Raw genomic sequence first — 17,200 nt, 5'->3', positions numbered from 1 at the left:
GCGTCTGAGCTTCGTGGTGCGCTCAGCGGTGATTTTTTTTTTTGTCACCGCAACCCAGTGGAGGTGCCACCGTCAGTCTCTGTGGCGCAATCGGCTAGCGCGTTCGGCTGTTAACCGAAAGGTCGGTGGTTCGAGCCCACCCAGGGACGAAGGAAGCTTTTCGCTGCCGTTCCGCCGTGTGTCGGCAAACACAGAATTTAGCAGACGAGACACGTGTCCGCTAACGCATGCCTGGAGCAGCAGCATTCGTAGCCCCTTTTGAGCGTTTACAGCTTTGTCAGTTGCCTTGTGTTAAGAGAAGACAAAGGGTGGTAAGCGAAGGTTTCTGTCAGCTCAATTTTGCTGTGGCGTGTACACGGAGTGTTCATGTTTTGTTCCGGGAGGTGGAGGCCTGTGTTCCAGGGAGGTCCTGCTCAAAACTCCCTCTAGGAGCACCACAAAATGCCACGAAAATAGTTGTATGTATGCACACAGTGGGACAGAACTCCATGCCTGGATTTTTTTGGGAAGTTGCCTGAACTTGTAGCCTCTCAGGAGTTTGGACAAGAGGTCAATCGATTTTTCACACTCCTAGTAGCATCTTTGTATTTTCAGTTTCCGGTTGGAGGTTGGGTCCCTCCAATTTTTGCTGTATGGCACACTTTTTGCCTTTGGACATTAGGAGCGTTTGCATTCAGTGACCGCTCTCTCCTGAAACGGAATTTTAACTCCTGGTTTTGATTGTGCATGTTATCGGCCTGCTCTGCTTGTTCAAACTGTGATCCCCAGCAACAGGCATGGCTAAAAAAAAACAAAGGACACTCTAAGCCAAGGGTGTCCAAACCCTGTCTGGAGGGCCACTGTCCGGCCGAGTTTTGCTCCAGCCAGCTCCAACAGACCTGCCCGGAAGTTTCGAGTCTGCTTGGAGAGACCTTGATTAGCTGCTTCAGATGTGTTTCATTGGGCTTGGAGCTAAGCTCGGCAGGACAAGGACCCTCCAGGACTGAGTTTGGACCCCCCTGCTCTAAGCCTACTGTTAGGCTTAACCCTAGCTTTCCCCGCAAGAGGTTTTCTCAAGACTGTGTGAAAAAACAGCCTCGGTTTTTCTCGTGAAATTTGGGCACTTATGAGAAACCGCGACCAGCCCGGGGCAGTCCGTCGCAGCTGCCCGGCTAGCTCAGTCGGTAGAGCATGAGACTCTTAATCTCAGGGTCGTGGGTTCGAGCCCCACGTTGGGCGTATCTTTTGGCCCCCCCCCCTCGCCCCTTCCCAACGGGTCTCAGTCTCTTGACTTCAGTTTGCTGACGCGGGACACATGTTGCGTCTGAGCTTCGTGGTGCGCTCAGCGTTGATTTTTTTTTCGTCACCGCAACCCAGTGGAGGTGCCACCGTCAGTCTCTGTGGCGCAAATCGGCTAGCGCGTTCGGCTGTTAACCGAAAGGTTGGTGGTTCGAGCCCACCCAGGGACGAAGGAAGCTTTTCGCTGCCGTTCCGCCGTGTGTCGGCAAACACAGAATTTAGCAGACGAGACACGTGTCCGCTAACGCATGCGTGGAGCAGCATTCGTAGCCCCTTTTGAGCGTTTACAGCTTTGTCAGTTGCCTTGTGTTAAGAGAAGACAAAGGGTGGTAAGCGAAGGTTTCTGTCAGCTCAATTTTGCTGTGGCGTGTACACGGAGTGTTCATGTTTCCTGTCCGGGAGGTGGAGGCCTGTGTTCCAGGGAGGTCCTGCTCAAAACTCCCTCTAGGAGTACCACAAAATGCCACGAAAATAGTTGTATGTATGCACACAGCGGGACAGAACTCCATGCCTGGATTTTTTTGGGAAGTTGCCTGAACTTTGTAGCCTCTCAGGAGTTTGGACAAGAGGTCAATCGATTTGTCACACTCCTAGTAGCATCTTTGTATTTTCAGTTTCCGGTTGGAGGTTGGGTCCTCCAATTTTTGCTGTATGGCTCACTTTTTTCACTCTTACATCATGAAATTTTGCAACCAATGACAACCCCCACCAGACACGGAATTTTAACTCCTGGTTTTGATTGTGCATGTTATCGGCCTGCTCTGCTTGTTCAAACTGTGATCCCCAGCAACAGGCATGGCTAAAACAAACAAAGGACACTCTAAGCCAAGGGTGTCCAAACCCTGTCTGGAGGGCCACTGTCCGGCCGAGTTTTGCTCCAGCCAGCTCCAACAGACCTGCCCGGAAGTTTCGAGTCTGCTTGGAGAGACCTTGATTAGCTGCTTCAGGTGTGTTTCATTGGGCTTGGAGCTAAGCTCGGCAGGACAAGGACCCTCCAGGACTGAGTTTGGACCCCCCTGCTCTAAGCCTACTGTTAGGCTTAACCCTAGCTTTACCCGCAAGAGGTTTTCTCAAGACTGTGTGAAAAAACAGCCTCGGTTTTTCTCGTGAAATTTGGGCACTTATGAGAACCGCGACCAGCCCGGGGCAGTCCGTCGCAGCTGCCCGGCTAGCTCAGTCGGTAGAGCATGAGACTCTTAATCTCAGGGTCGTGGGTTCGAGCCCCACGTTGGGCGTATCTTTTGGCCCCCCCCTCGCCCTTCCCAACGGGTCTCAGTCTCTTGACTTCAGTTTGCTGACGCGGGACACATGTTGCGTCTGAGCTTCGTGGTGCGCTCAGCGCGGTGATTTTTTTTTTTGTCACCGCAACCCAGTGGAGGTGCCACCGTCAGTCTCTGTGGCGCAATCGGCTAGCGCGTTCGGCTGTTAACCGAAAGGTTGGTGGTTCGAGCCCACCCAGGGACGAAGGAAGCTTTTCGCTGCCGTTCCGCCGTGTGTCGGCAAACACAGAATTTGGCAGACGAGACACGTGTCCGCTAACGCATGCGTGGAGCAGCATTCGTAGCCCCTTTTGAGCGTTTACAGCTTTGTCAGTTGCCTTGTGTTAAGAGAAGACAAAGGGTGGTAAGCGAAGGTTTCTGTCAGCTCAATTTTGCTGTGGCGTGTACACGGAGTGTTCATGTTTTGTTCCGGGAGGTGGAGGCCTGTGTTCCAGGGAGGTCCTGCTCAAAACTCCCTCTAGGAGTACCACAAAATGCCACGAAAATAGTTGTATGTATGCACACAGCGGGACAGAACTCCATGCCTGGATTTTTTTGGGAAGTTGCCTGAACTTGTAGCCTCTCAGGAGTTTGGACAAGAGGTCAATCGATTTGTCACACTCCTAGTAGCATCTTTGTATTTTCAGTTTCCGGTTGGAGGTTGGGTCCTCCAATTTTTGCTGTATGGCACACTTTTTGCCTTTGGACATTAGGAGCGTTTGCATTCAGTGACCGCTCTCTCCTGAAACGGAATTTTAACTCCTGGTTTTGATTGTGCATGTTATCGGCCTGCTCTGCTTGTTCAAACTGTGATCCCCAGCAACAGGCATGGCTAAAACAAACAAAGGACACTCTAAGCCAAGGGTGTCCAAACCCTGTCTGGAGGGCCACTGTCCGGCCGAGTTTTGCTCCAGCCAGCTCCAACAGACCTGCCCGGAAGTTTCGAGTCTGCTTGGAGAGACCTTGATTAGCTGCTTCAGGTGTGTTTCATTGGGCTTGGAGCTAAGCTCGGCAGGACAAGGACCCTCCAGGACTGAGTTTGGACCCCCCTGCTCTAAGCCTACTGTTAGGCTTAACCCTAGCTTTACCCGCAAGAGGTTTTCTCAAGACTGTGTGAAAAAACAGCCTCGGTTTTTTCTCGTGAAATTTGGGCACTTATGAGAACCGCGACCAGCCCGGGGCAGTCCGTCGCAGCTGCCCGGCTAGCTCAGTCGGTAGAGCATGAGACTCTTAATCTCAGGGTCGTGGGTTCGAGCCCCACGTTGGGCGTATCTTTTGGCCCCCCCATCGCCCTTCCCAACGGGTCTCAGTCTCTTGACTTCAGTTTGCTGACGCGGGACACATGTTGCGTCTGAGCTTCGTGGTGCGCTCAGCGGTGATTTTTTTTTTTTTGTCACCGCAACCCAGTGGAGGTGCCACCGTCAGTCTCTGTGGCGCAATCGGCTAGCGCGTTCGGCTGTTAACCGAAAGGTTGGTGGTTCGAGCCCACCCAGGGACGAAGGAAGCTTTTCGCTGCCGTTCCGCCGTGTGTCGGCAAACACAGAATTTGGCTGACGAGACACGTGTCCGCTAACGCATGCGTGGAGCAGCATTCGTAGCCCCTTTTGAGCGTTTACAGCTTTGTCAGTTGCCTTGTGTTAAGAGAAGACAAAGGGTGGTAAGCGAAGGTTTCTGTCAGCTCAATTTTGCTGTGGCGTGTACACGGAGTGTTCATGTTTTGTTCCGGGAGGTGGAGGCCTGTGTTCCAGGGAGGTCCTGCTCAAAACTCCCTCTAGGAGTACCACAAAAATGCCACGAAAATAGTTGTATGTATGCACACAGCGGGACAGAACTCCATGCCTGGATTTTTTTGGGAAGTTGCCTGAACTTGTAGCCTCTCAGGAGTTTGGACAAGAGGTCAATCGATTTGTCACACTCCTAGTAGCATCTTTGTATTTTCAGCTTCCGGTTGGAGGTTGGGTCCTCCAATTTTTGCTGTATGGCACACTTTTTGCCTTTGGACATTAGGAGCGTTTGCATTCAGTGACCGCTCTCTCCTGAAACGGAATTTTAACTCCTGGTTTTGATTGTGCATGTTATCGGCCTGCTCTGCTTGTTCAAACTGTGATCCCCAGCAACAGGCATGGCTAAAAACAAACAAAGGACACTCTAAGCCAAGGGTGTCCAAACCCTGTCTGGAGGGCCACTGTCCGGCCGAGTTTTGCTCCAGCCAGCTCCAACGGACCTGCCCGGAAGTTTCGAGTCTGCTTGGAGAGACCTTGATTAGCTGCTTCAGGTGTGTTTCATTGGGCTTGGAGCTAAGCTCGGCAGGACAAGGACCCTCCAGGACTGAGTTTGGACCCCCCTGCTCTAAGCCTACTGTTAGGCTTAACCCTAGCTTTCCCCGCAAGAGGTTTTCTCAAGACTGTGTGAAAAAAAAACAGCCTCGGTTTTTTCTCGTGAAATTTGGGCACTTATGAGAACCGCGACAATACCGCCACTCCCAGCCGCCCATACCCAGCCGGATTTGTAACCTGAAGGTCACAGGTTCGAGTCTCAGGTTCGGCAGGGATTGTAGGTCTTTTGGCCCCCTCGCCCTTCCCAACGGGTCTCAGTCTCTTGACTTCAGTTTGCTGACGCGGGACACATGTTGCGTCTGAGCTTCGTGGTGCGCTCAGCGTAGATTTTTTTTTTGTCACCGCAACCCAGTGGAGGTGCCACCGTCAGTCTCTGTGGCGCAATCGGCTAGCGCGTTAGGCTGTTAACCGAAAGGTTGGTGGTTCGAGCCCACCCAGGGACGAAGGAAGCTTTTCGCTGCCTTTCCGCCGTGTGTCTGCAAACACAGAATTTAGCAGACGAGACACGTGTCCGCTAACGCATGCATGGAGCAGCATTCGTAGCCCCTTTTGAGCGTTTACAGCTTTGTCAGTTGCCTTGTGTTAAGAGAAAACAAAGGGTGGTAAGCGAAGGTTTCTGTCAGCTCAATTTTGCTGTGGCGTGTACACGGAGTGTTCATGTTTTGTTCCGGGAGGTGGAGGCCTGTGTTCCAGGGAGGTCCTGCTCAAAACTCCCTCTAGGAGTACCACAAAATGCCACGAAAATAGTTGTATGTATGCACACAGCGGGACAGAACTCCATGCCTGGATTTTTTTGGGAAGTTGCCTGAACTTGTAGCCTCTCAGGAGTTTGGACAAGAGGTCAATCGATTTGTCACACTCCTAGTAGCTATGAACTTTTTATAAATTTCTAAAGAAGAGTGCCTTGGATTTCCTTCTACTACATAACTCTGTATTTGTCTGAAAGAAGAAAGTCATATACAACTAGGATGGCTTGAGGGTGAGTAAATCATGGGATAATTTACATTTTTGGGTGAAATAACCCTTTAGGTGTAATGGATTATAAGGCCCTCTTTACACCTGGTGTTAAGATGTGTTTTGGTCGATCAGATCATGAGTAAACGAGAGAAATACATTCCTGATTACATCTGGTATTTTAATCTGCCTCTTTTGCCCGCTTTCAACCCCTATTGTCCTGATTTCTTCGAGGGGAGGTTCTATGAGTGGGAAATGTAGAGTTTTTTTCTGATCTTTAGCTCTAATGGACAAAATAAGCTCAATTTACATATAAAGCATTCAGAGACAACGGAGAACATGGAGAGTAGCAGATTTTGTTTTTGCTCTGACAGCAGTAAAACCAGCTGAACACTTAAGTGTGTGTTAGAAATCAGGAATGGTGAGAGAACATTGTGCTTAGTACATTTTTCATCTTCAAACCAAACCAGTCTTCAGCTGGCAAAGTTTAAATCCCATCTGGCTAGTGCACATAATGTTTATGTTTAATGTGAGGTCAGTATGCAAAGAGTAGTTGGTCTTTTTTAACTGTTCGAACTGTTCGACCAGACGAGCGTGCGTCCACACTACGAAAGCAATGCCAACATTAAAGGTGACAGCTACCTCTCTGACAAATGAATTTAATGGAAAATCTTTCTTATAGGCAAGGAAAAGAAAAAGAAGAAGCAGCACACTAGTAGTGAGAGTGATGAGTTAAACTCTTCATCGTCTTCCTCCCTCCCTTCATCTTCATCAGAAGATGAAAGATGCAGCAAAAAAAAAAAATCAAAAAAGAAGAGAACCCAAAAGAACTGGTCAAGATCTGCACTCTCTAGTTCTGCAGTAAGAGGTAAATTCAAAGACACTTATTAATGTGAAATTATTCTTGATGAAGATGATTTCGCCTGATGTTTTCATAGGCAGAGCGTGTGTAGCAAGGCTGGGGAAGGCTTATCCGTTCCACCACAGAAAAAATGCTGGCAGCAACAACACTGTAGCGAGAATAAAAGTTATGCCTTCTTTCTTTGTGTATACATTTGGGCGGTGTTATGAAACTCTGCCCCCACAGACTGACGTAGATTTGTGGGGGCGTGTTTAAACGAGGCATTTTAGGAAGGCGTGGCTGAGCCTTAACGTTTATAAAGACTTTGAGCTTTGTAACTCTGCAGATCTTATACATGCAGAAACAGCTACATAACACACTAAAGAAAAAGGAAAACTAGAAATCACATCATATGACCCCTTTAAGTTAGAATACCCTCACCACTCAAAATGCCGTTTTTGTCCAGTGCTGAGATCTGCACACTCAAATCCTCTCATTATAACTTAACTTGTTACAAAAAAGTGTAATGTAGGCTAAATAAGATATTCATTGTACAGCCAGCTTAACTGATTAGCAGAATTTTGTGAGATTGCAATGAATTAAGATGAGTGACAGCTTAATGATAATAAAGGGAGTGCTTTTATGTACATTTTCTAGGCGATAATCCAATCAAAATTTGAATTTTATTTATCATTTTGCTGCATTAGGTAAGGCAATGGTTAGATCAGTGGTTCTCAGTCCCAGCCCTCGCGCCCCCACCCCGCTCTGCACATTACGGATGTCTCTTATTTAACACATCTGATTCAGATCATCAGCATGTTAGAAGAGAGCCCCTTGCATGAACTGTGAACGCCATTCCAAATCATGCATATGCTTGCCTGTTCAAATTATAATGGTTTGTGAAAATAACCACTTTAATAACAAGAGCGTTTATGTTGTGTAGGTTGTTGATAGGAGACACAGAACTATTTTAAGTCATTCTATTTAATTGTGTTTTTAAGGAGGAATCGCACCTATCCTTACCCTAGAGTTGGTTCACCCTCTGCCTATGGATGTTTTGTATAATTTGTAATGCATTAACAAACTGGGAATCACTTTAATTTAGTGTCCTTGTTAGACATTAAATGTAGCTACTATAGTGATAACTATGAATTATGGATAATTACATGCAACTGAACCTAAACCAAAAACTTACCCTCTAACAAGTAAGTGCTTGTTGTTATTTAGTATTACTTAGTACTAAAATGTATAATAACACTGTAACAAGGAGACCTTAAAATAAAGTGTCACCACAAACGGTTTACTTATTTTATTTTTTTACATTTAACAGCCAGGTGTCCAGATGATGTTCTCAAGAGATACAAAAAAGTTCTCCGTGCGTTTAAAAAGGAAGGAAGCATGACAAGAGCTTTCATGAAAGTCGCAGTGGACAGAAACACCCTTGCCCTCACTGCAGTTGTGGCTGAGATTCAAATGATCAACCCAGCATTTTATCGCTCCATCCCTCAGTTCCAGCCTCAGCAAGAGAAGCTTTTTGATTTTGCCCTGAGGTGCTCAGAGGCCTTGACAACTGAGATGAAAGCCTCTATTACCTCAGGAAAAAAGAGTGGGAAACTCCTGCCAATTAAAGTTTCGCTAAAAATATTGTTTATTTCTAGATTAGTTTGATTGTTCGGGGTATTTTATGCCTTTTATTTAACAGTTTACTGTATTAAAATATATATAAAGAAAACTGTTCAAAGATATCTTTTGTGACCTGAGCACAGGTTTTTTTTTTTTTTTTTTTTGTTTGTTTTTTTTTTTTTTTGTTTGTTACTTTTTCTGAAAATTAAATAGCAAAATTTTGTTGTGTTGTAAAAGTTTCAAAAATATATTTTTCCTCTTTATCTGTAAATTTTCACTAAAACAAAAAAACAACTGCATGTGCTGTTTTTATTTTCATGGACCTGCATTATTAGCAAGTTTAAATCTGACTACCATAATTTTATTCTGCATGTAATAGAATTGTGTGTATTTTCAGTGTAAGTATGCATTAGTTCCTGGGTATCAACACAGGTTCCACACTTTATTTTAAGTGGTTAGTTTTTGTGTATTTTCAGTGCAAGTACACATTAGTTCCTGGGTATCAAAGCATGTTCCAGACCCTTTCTGGTAACACTTTACAATAAGGTTTCATTCGTTAACATTTGTTAACTGCATTAGTTAACATTAACTAAGCTTAATAAATGCTGTGGAATATTGTTAATTGTTAGTTCATGTTAATCTCAGCATTTAGTAATACATTTTTAAGATCAAATGTTGCGTCTGACAACCTTGGTTAATGTTCTGTGAATTAACATGAACAAGAACATTTTAACTAACATCAACTGAGAATAATACATGCTGTACAAATAAGGGTGTAACAGTATGTACTATTCGTACCGGAACGGGTCATGGGCAATTCCAAATGGAAGTGATCATCTCTATATCCTACTCCCTTGGAAGGGCAGAGCCCTTGAAGTGGGGACGTTGAAGTGAGCAGAGCAAGCGAGCGTGCTATTATGAAGCTGTTTGGAATGCACTTGGCAAACACCTTGACTATTAAATGGTTTGAATAATAAGTATCCACACACAAGTAGGCATGAACAATAATGCTTTACATGTGTAAAAACATAACTGCCCCAAAAAAATTAACAGAAACTGTAGCGTAGTTACAATTGTAGTTACAATATTGCAATTACGATGTGTACTTACAAAAGTGTACTTAGAAAGTAAGTACACTATAGTAACTACAGATAAATCAAGCAGGTACTTAAAATGTAAGTACAATGTAAATACAGGTAGTTACAGCATAAGTACATTGTATCAAATGTTTAATTTGCCATGTAAGTACATAGTAGTTAAGGCTACTTAATATAGAGTAGGACCCTTGCTTTTAATATCTGAAGAATTAATGCAACAGGACACAGCTGAACACTTAGAAAGACCTGTGAGGCAACTGTTCCAATACTTCTGCTCACATCAGATAGTGGGATGAAACTCTAAAAGTGCTGATCTTCTTAGCTGGTAAAACATCTTTGTGTTGAATTACCCAATAATAAAATGTGATAAGTTGTTCGTTGTAGTTTTTGAAAAGTGATTTTTGTTAAATAAATTATCTCCTTTTGAATTGGATTTTGAGCTTTGTAACTTTGCAGAACTTTTTTATGCTGAAACAGCAACATTAGACAAACTAAAGTAAAAAAGGGAAAAAGCATAATCGCACTCCTTCAACAGACATTATTAAGCGGTTTATAAATACAGCTATAAATGTTTTGTTCTTGAGCATATCTATATAGTTCAATCATTGTATTTTCATACTTTTTTTAACGATCAATTTATCATTTATAAATTATTACGTTATTTACAAACCAGTTATTTAGGAGTTGTCAGTGGTTCATGAGATCATTTAGAAAGTGAAATTAAATGATTAATAAACTATTTAAGTGTAAATATATAAATCTTATTATTTAGATACATGATAATAGTTGCTCAGTGTGTTAATAACTGCTTTATTAACACATATTTCTGCTGTAATTCATGATAAAGTCAGGTTTTTATAAAACATTTAGCAGTTGCCAGCCATCTATTTTTGTGAGCTCATCTAAAGTGAGGACTATTTATACCTTTTAAAGCATTCACAAAGGAGATTTAAAGAATCATTAATCTTCCAAACAGAAAAGTTAAATGCAACACAGAGTGATACAGAACACAGAAATATTTTTTCAAGATGCAAAAAAATAAAACTGTACAGCTGTACACTTGATTAAAAAAAGAAATGTAAACCTATGAAATTATATACAGGTCCTTCTCAAAAAATTAGCATATTGTGAAAAAGTTCATTATTTTCCATAATGTAATGATAAAAATTAAACTTTCATATATTCTAGATTCATTGCACACCAACTGAAAATATTTCAGGTCTTTTATTGTTTTTAATACTGATGATTTTGGCATACAGCTCATGAAAACCCAAAATTCCTATCTCAAAAAATTAGCATATTTCATCCGACCAATAAAAGAAAAGTGTTTTTAATACAAAAAAAAGTCAACCTTCAAATAATTATGTTCAGTTATGCACTCAATACTTGGTCGGTGAATCCTTTTGCAGAAATGACTGCTTCAATGCGGCGTGGCATGGAGGCAATCAGCCTGTGGCACTGCTGAGGTGTTATGGAGGCCCAAGATGCTTCAATAGCGGCCTTAAGCTCATCCAGAGTGTTGGGTCTTGCGTCTCTCAACTTTCTCTTCACAATATCCCACAGATTCTCTATGGGGTTCAGGTCAGGAGAGTTGGCAGGCCAATTGAGCACAGTAATACCATGGTCAGTAAACCATTTACCAGTGGTTTTGGCACTGTGAGCAGGTGCCAGGTCGTGCTGAAAAACGAAATCTTCATCTCCATAAAGCTTTTCAGCAGATGGAAGCATGAAGTGCTCCAAAATCTCCTGATAGCTAGCTGCATTCACCCTGCCCTTGATAAAACACAGTGGACCAACACCAGCAGCTGATATGGCACCCCAGACCATCACTGACTGTGGGTACTTGACACTGGACTTCAGGCATTTTGGCATTTCCTTCTCCCCAGTCTTCCTCCAGACTCTGGCACCTTGATTTCCGAATGACATGCAAAATTTGCTTTCATCCGAAAAAAAAAGTACTTTGGACCACTGAGCAACAGTCCAGTGCTGCTTCTCTGTAGCCCAGGTCAGGCGCTTCTGCTGCTGTTTCTGGTTCAAAAGCACACGCCTGTGCACGGTGGCTCTGGATGTTTCTACTCCAGACTCAGTCCACTGCTTCCGCAGGTCCCCCAAGGTCTGGAATCGGTCCTTCTCCACAATCTTCCTCAGGGTCCGGTCACCTCTTCTCGTTGTGCAGCGTTTTTTGCCACACTTTTTCCTTCCCACAGACTTCCCACTGAGGTGCCTTGATACAGCACTCTGGGAACAGCCTATTCGTTCAGAAATTTCTTTCTGTGTCCTACCCTCTCGCTTGAGGGTGTCAATGATGGCCTTCTGTGTTAACCTCTTACCCATGATTGCGGTTTTGAGTAATGAACCAGGCTGGGAGTTTTTAAAAGCCTCAGGAATCTTTTGCAGGTGTTTTAGAGTTAATTAGTTGATTCAGATGATTAGGTTAATAGCTCGTTTAGAGAACCTTTTCATGATATGCTAATTTTTTGAGATAGGAATTTTGGGTTTTCATGAGCTGTATGCCAAAATCATCAGTATTAAAACAATAAAAGACCTGAAATATTTCAGTTGGTGTGCAATGAATCTAAAATATATGAAAGTTTAATTTTTATCATTACATTATGGAAAATAATGAACTTTTTCACAATATGCTAATTTTTGAGAAGGACCTGTATATATATATATATATATATATATATATATATATATATATATATATATATATATATATATATATATATATATATACATATATAAAAATAAATATATATATATTAAAATAAGTGTACAATTTCCCATTATTTCATCTTGAAATAAATATTTCTGAGTTCTGTATCACTCTGTGTTGTGTTTGTTTATTTTTATTTATTTGTTTATTTTTCTTAGGAAGATAACTGAGCCGCTGATCTCCTTTGTAATAGATGTGCTTATAAACCAAGAACAAGTTATTAATAGCTGTATTTATAAACTGCTTACTAATAACTATTGATGTTGGGACAAGGCTTTATAAAGCTGCTTAGCTAATGAGTGCAGTTATTATAAAGTGTTACCAATGCATTTACTAATGTTAACAAATGAGACATTATTTTACAGTGTTAACAAATCCTTTAATGATTTATAAGTGTTTTGTAATGATTTTATTGACCTACTATATAAGCATTTGTGAAATAGTTTTGCTTGCATTACAGCTTAGTCTTCATCTGTGAGCTGAACAGTTTTACTATTACATCAATGAGATTATGTAAATTCATATAAATGTCATGTCACAGGATGTCATAGGTCAGTATCAAATGAGTTTGAAATTATTATTTGCAGCACAAATAAGGATTTTTAGGATTTATTTTAAATCCCTAAAACTGTCAGAAAAGGATAAGGCCTAAGAGATTTCTTAAGCTGTAATGAAAAAAAAAAAAACCACTACCATTAGCAACACCAAAAACAATAACAATTTAAAATACAGATTTTTTTTCTGGTGATTAAAGAGATGTTTAATTCTCTCTGTCTCTTTCTCTGTCACCAAGCCCATCACCCTCTCCCACAGTCACACACACTTAACACACACACACATTCCTCACACAGAGGGCAGTGACAGAGTGATGTCTGATAGTTTTTTTTAATTTTCTGTTATCCATAGAGTGTTGTATAGTCGTGAAACTATGCATATTTCCTCAGAATGACTTGTCTTCTATATGTACAATTTTTTGAAGTGTTTGGAAGCTGCACTTTAAAAAAAAAGACATTTACTGGATCCTTTTTTACTGTTATTTTAATAAATCACCACGACAAAACCGTTCAAGCTATCCAAAATTCATTCGCAATTTAAGTTCCTCAATATGATAGCATCATGTAGACAAAGTTGTGCATAGTGTAATTTTCCTCTGAGCAGTATGCATTAATTCACAGCTATATTTTTCCAAAAATCCACATTTAAACCAAAATAGCCGACTTCTTGTTTGTCGTAGCTGATGACTGTGAATTAGAAAGTTGTCCGTCTTGATAAAAACAATTTATGTACCGAGTTTGGTGTCTGTAGCTAAAAATACCCCCCCCCCCACTTTTGACAAAAGGGGGCGCTATAGAGAGCTTCTTCCAGTCCCTTTTAAGAGCATTTTCCATTGTCTATGTCATTTATACTGATATGTGTTTTTAGTTTCATGTAATTCTGAACATGTTATCTGCCGCAAAATCCCCAGAACAGAATATTCAAATTTGACATGTTGCCATGGCAACACTATATTAGATATCAATATCCCCACAACAGATTTACATCGGCCGTGTTTTGTCATTATTCTGATGAAGTTTGAAGCAAATCGAGTAAAAATAAGATGCTGAACTCAAAGCGTTTTGAAAATGACACACTTCCTGCTGCCAGTTGGTGGCACTATTACTTTGACGCTTAATAGTCACATATATACAACAATCATCATAAAACAAATAAAAAAACAAAGAATTATCAAAAAACTCAGGCAATGTATGTGGATGTTATTAGACATTTCCTGTTTCTCATTTCTTGGCCAAACCATTCGAGATATCAAAAATATCTTCGCAATTTAGCATCCCCAATGTCTTGAGATCATGTTCACCGAGTTTTGTGGCAAACGGGTGGAGTTCCTCAGAGGAGTATATCAAATTCCAGAGCATGTGTTTTTCACAAAACCCTAAATAACCAACTTCCTGTTGGGCGGAGCTGATGACATGCAGTGCAAAAGTTGTTTGGTTTTATGAGATCTATATGTGTACCGAGTTTCATATGTATACGTGCAAGTATGGATGATATATAGCCCTCAGTATTCCAGGGGGCGCTGTAGAGCCCCTGTGCCACGCCCGTGTATCAGTCTCTGCCCGGCCCTAATGGCCACAGATTCCAAGGTGTGTGCCAATTTTCAAGACTTTTTGAGCATGTTAAGGGCCCCAAAAACCCCCAAAACCTTGGAAAAAAATTAGAAGAATAAATAATAAGAAGAGTTAAAGCTGCAATCAGCAATAAACGGGCCCTTGCACCCAGGCTCACCGCCAGCGGGTGGCTTTAGTAAAACAGCGAACGGTGAGATATATGCGTTTAATGTGGTAAATATAAAAGGAATATGTCAAAGTCATTTATATGTGCCAGTCTTCCTGTTGCCAGCAGGTGGCGCTATGACTATAACTGGATTTTGGCATGTACATTTCTTCAGTCCAGCACTTTTATCAAGCACATGAAATTTAGTGCAGATTGAACATGGAATGTTTGAGTTAGTATAAAGCATGTTGTGTCCTATTGCCAACAGGTGGCGCTGTGATTATAACTGAACACTGGCCTTTAGATGTCTTCATGCTGTCTTCATGCTATGATTCTTTCCAAATATGTGATGTTTGGTGCAGACTGGACATTGAAAAGAAAGTGAAAAAAAGTGACGTGACATTCAGCCAAGGATGGTGACCCATACTCAGAATTCGTGCTCTGCATTTAACCCATCCGAAGTGCACACACACAGAGCAGTGAACACACAACCGGAGCAGTGGGCAGCCATTTTATGCTGCGGCACCCGGGGAGCAGTTGGGGGTTCGATGCCTTGCTCAAGGGCACCTAAGTCATGGTATTGAAGGTGGAGAGAGAACTGTACATGCACTCCCCCCACCTACAATTCCTGCCGGCCCGAGACTCGAACTCACAACCCTTCGATTGGGAGTCCGACTCTCTAACCATTAGGCCACGACTTCCCCATGTTTAAGTTAGAGTAAAACAAGCAATTTCCGCTTGCCAGCAGGTGGCGCTATGACTATAACTGAATATAGGCATGTCAATCTGTTCAGGTCAGGAGTCTTATCAAACATGTGAAATTTGTGGCAGATTGGACATTGTATGTCTGAGTTATAGCAACTTTATTTTTCATTGCGAAACATTGAAATTCGTCAGGCCGCCACGGACACGCCCTTCAACGAAACCTCAAGATCTTCGCAATTTAACATCGCAAAGGCCTTTAGATTAGGCATACCACATTTGGTGTTGATCTGAATAAATCTCTAGGAGGAGTTCGTTAAAATACAAGGCATGCAAATGACAAAAATGACGCAAAATTTGCTCATAAAATTAAACTTAACAGACTTCCTGTTGGGTTTTGGATATTGCTCCAAGAGTCTTTTTTGTAGGTACTGACGCGTATGCAAAGTTTCTTGACTTTTCGAGCATGTTTAGGCCCCTTAAAAATGTGATTCATTTTGGAGAAGAAGAAGAAGAATAAACGAAGCAATTCCAATAGGGTCCTCACACCATCGGTGCTCGGGCCCTAATAATCCTTAGGGGAACAAGAATTAAAGCTGCAAGCAGCGATGAAAGGGCCCTCTCACCGTTAATGGCCACAGATTCCAAAATGTGTGCCAATTTTTAAGACTCTTTAAGCATGTTAAGGGCCCCAAAAGCCCCCAAAACCTTGGAAAAAAATTAGAGGAATAAAGAAAGAAAAAAAAAATAGGGCTTGTCCTTTGGGCTTGAGCCCTAAATAATCCTAAGGAAAACAATAGGGCTCTTCACCCTTTGGGCTTGAGCCCTAATAAATAACGCTACATAAACTTCACAAAACGCATGCATTCAGAAGCAAAATAACATTTCACTCCTTTTATTTCTATCAGAAATACTATTAACCTCACTTTTCTTGCTCAGAGCCTTCAGTATTGTCATTGAAATCCGAAACACCAAGACAAGACATAGGAGCAACTTTAGATATACAAGGTTGTTTCTTGCAAACCTAACAAAATTATGCTACTGGAACAACCACTCATTTCTAAAGTTGCTTCGTCTTGATGTTTTAAATTTCAAATCTCATAATATAATATAATATAATATAACATAATATAATGCTCCAGTGTGTATTTGTTTTTTCATGTGTATTTAGTTTAATTCTTATGTGATTCTTTTTATTCAGACTTGTTAGATGTTGTTTATTATTACCATTTATCTACTTCATATTAATGTTGACACTGAGCACTATTCATATTTTAATCATTTGCAGTTGTGTGTGAGGGGGCGCTATCTAAAACCTCTCCTATATGTACCAACAGTGCATTCCTTTTCTTTCATACAGTAAATCACTCTGTACAGTGTTGCCCAATACCTCCATGATTTTCTTGTGTAGTCCAGGCAAAATGATTCAGAAATACAACTGAAAAGTTCTGTTTTATACAAACTTACACCCACAATCAGTAATATAAGGAATGCGATTGTTCAAAACAGATGATATCTATATAGGCAAACGTGAATATACACGAAAATCCGTGTATCATTCGTTCTTTTATTTTTCTAATTGAAACCAAAAATGAAAAAATAAAAAACGACTTGTTTTTTTTTAATGTTTCCAAAACCAAAATGAAAAAATGGATAACGCTTCGTTTTCCAATTTTCAATTTTGTGCTAATATCAAAAATCTAAAAAACGGATAACAATTGAATCAGGGTATCTTCCGTCCATTCCAAATCCGTTTTCAATTAAAAAACAGAAAATGAAAAATTCAATTTATTATATCCATCATAAAATGAAGAAAAAATAAGACAGATTTTAAACTGAAGGAATTAATACATTTTCCTATATTTCATTTCTCAATCTTACTTCTTAAAACTAAATTCTGAAAAATGAAATAAACAAAATCTTAAAAAGCTACATTTTCCATGATGGAGCTACCTTTTTTCATCAGCATTTGCAAAGGTCAACGGCAGGGGGAGCAAATGGCATCTTTAGCAAGGCACGCAGATGTGATCGTCAACATGATTGATCATATGACTAATGAAAATATTTCTGCGCACCTATCCCAAATGGGTGTACAAAAATGCTCTGCAAGGAGTGTTCGC

General features: G+C 41.4%; 8 non-coding genes across 8 annotated transcripts; all 8 read left to right on the top strand.

Moving 5' to 3' along the window:
* Positions 1-75: 75 nt before the first annotated feature.
* trnan-guu lies at positions 76-149 on the top strand. Its single transcript has one exon. It is a non-coding gene; the product is annotated as a tRNA-Asn (tRNA).
* A 996-nt stretch (positions 150-1,145) lies between these two features.
* On the top strand, positions 1,146-1,218 carry trnak-cuu. Its single transcript has one exon. It is a non-coding gene; the product is annotated as a tRNA-Lys (tRNA).
* Positions 1,219-1,373: 155 nt separating this feature from the next.
* On the top strand, positions 1,374-1,448 carry trnan-guu. Its single transcript has one exon. It is a non-coding gene; the product is annotated as a tRNA-Asn (tRNA).
* A 992-nt stretch (positions 1,449-2,440) lies between these two features.
* Positions 2,441-2,513, top strand: trnak-cuu. The gene has a single exon. It is a non-coding gene; the product is annotated as a tRNA-Lys (tRNA).
* A 155-nt stretch (positions 2,514-2,668) lies between these two features.
* Positions 2,669-2,742, top strand: trnan-guu. Its single transcript has one exon. It is a non-coding gene; the product is annotated as a tRNA-Asn (tRNA).
* A 991-nt stretch (positions 2,743-3,733) lies between these two features.
* Positions 3,734-3,806, top strand: trnak-cuu. Its single transcript has one exon. It is a non-coding gene; the product is annotated as a tRNA-Lys (tRNA).
* A 155-nt stretch (positions 3,807-3,961) lies between these two features.
* Positions 3,962-4,035, top strand: trnan-guu. The gene has a single exon. It is a non-coding gene; the product is annotated as a tRNA-Asn (tRNA).
* Positions 4,036-5,242: 1,207 nt separating this feature from the next.
* On the top strand, positions 5,243-5,316 carry trnan-guu. The gene has a single exon. It is a non-coding gene; the product is annotated as a tRNA-Asn (tRNA).
* The last annotated feature ends 11,884 nt before the right edge of the window (positions 5,317-17,200 follow it).

The sequence above is a fragment of the Cyprinus carpio genome, unplaced genomic scaffold (genome assembly GCF_018340385.1).
Source record: "Cyprinus carpio isolate SPL01 unplaced genomic scaffold, ASM1834038v1 S000006503, whole genome shotgun sequence".
Lineage (NCBI taxonomy): Eukaryota > Metazoa > Chordata > Actinopteri > Cypriniformes > Cyprinidae > Cyprinus > Cyprinus carpio.
Note: the sequence above shows the minus strand (reverse complement) of the source record. Positions and strands in the feature narration are given on the sequence as shown.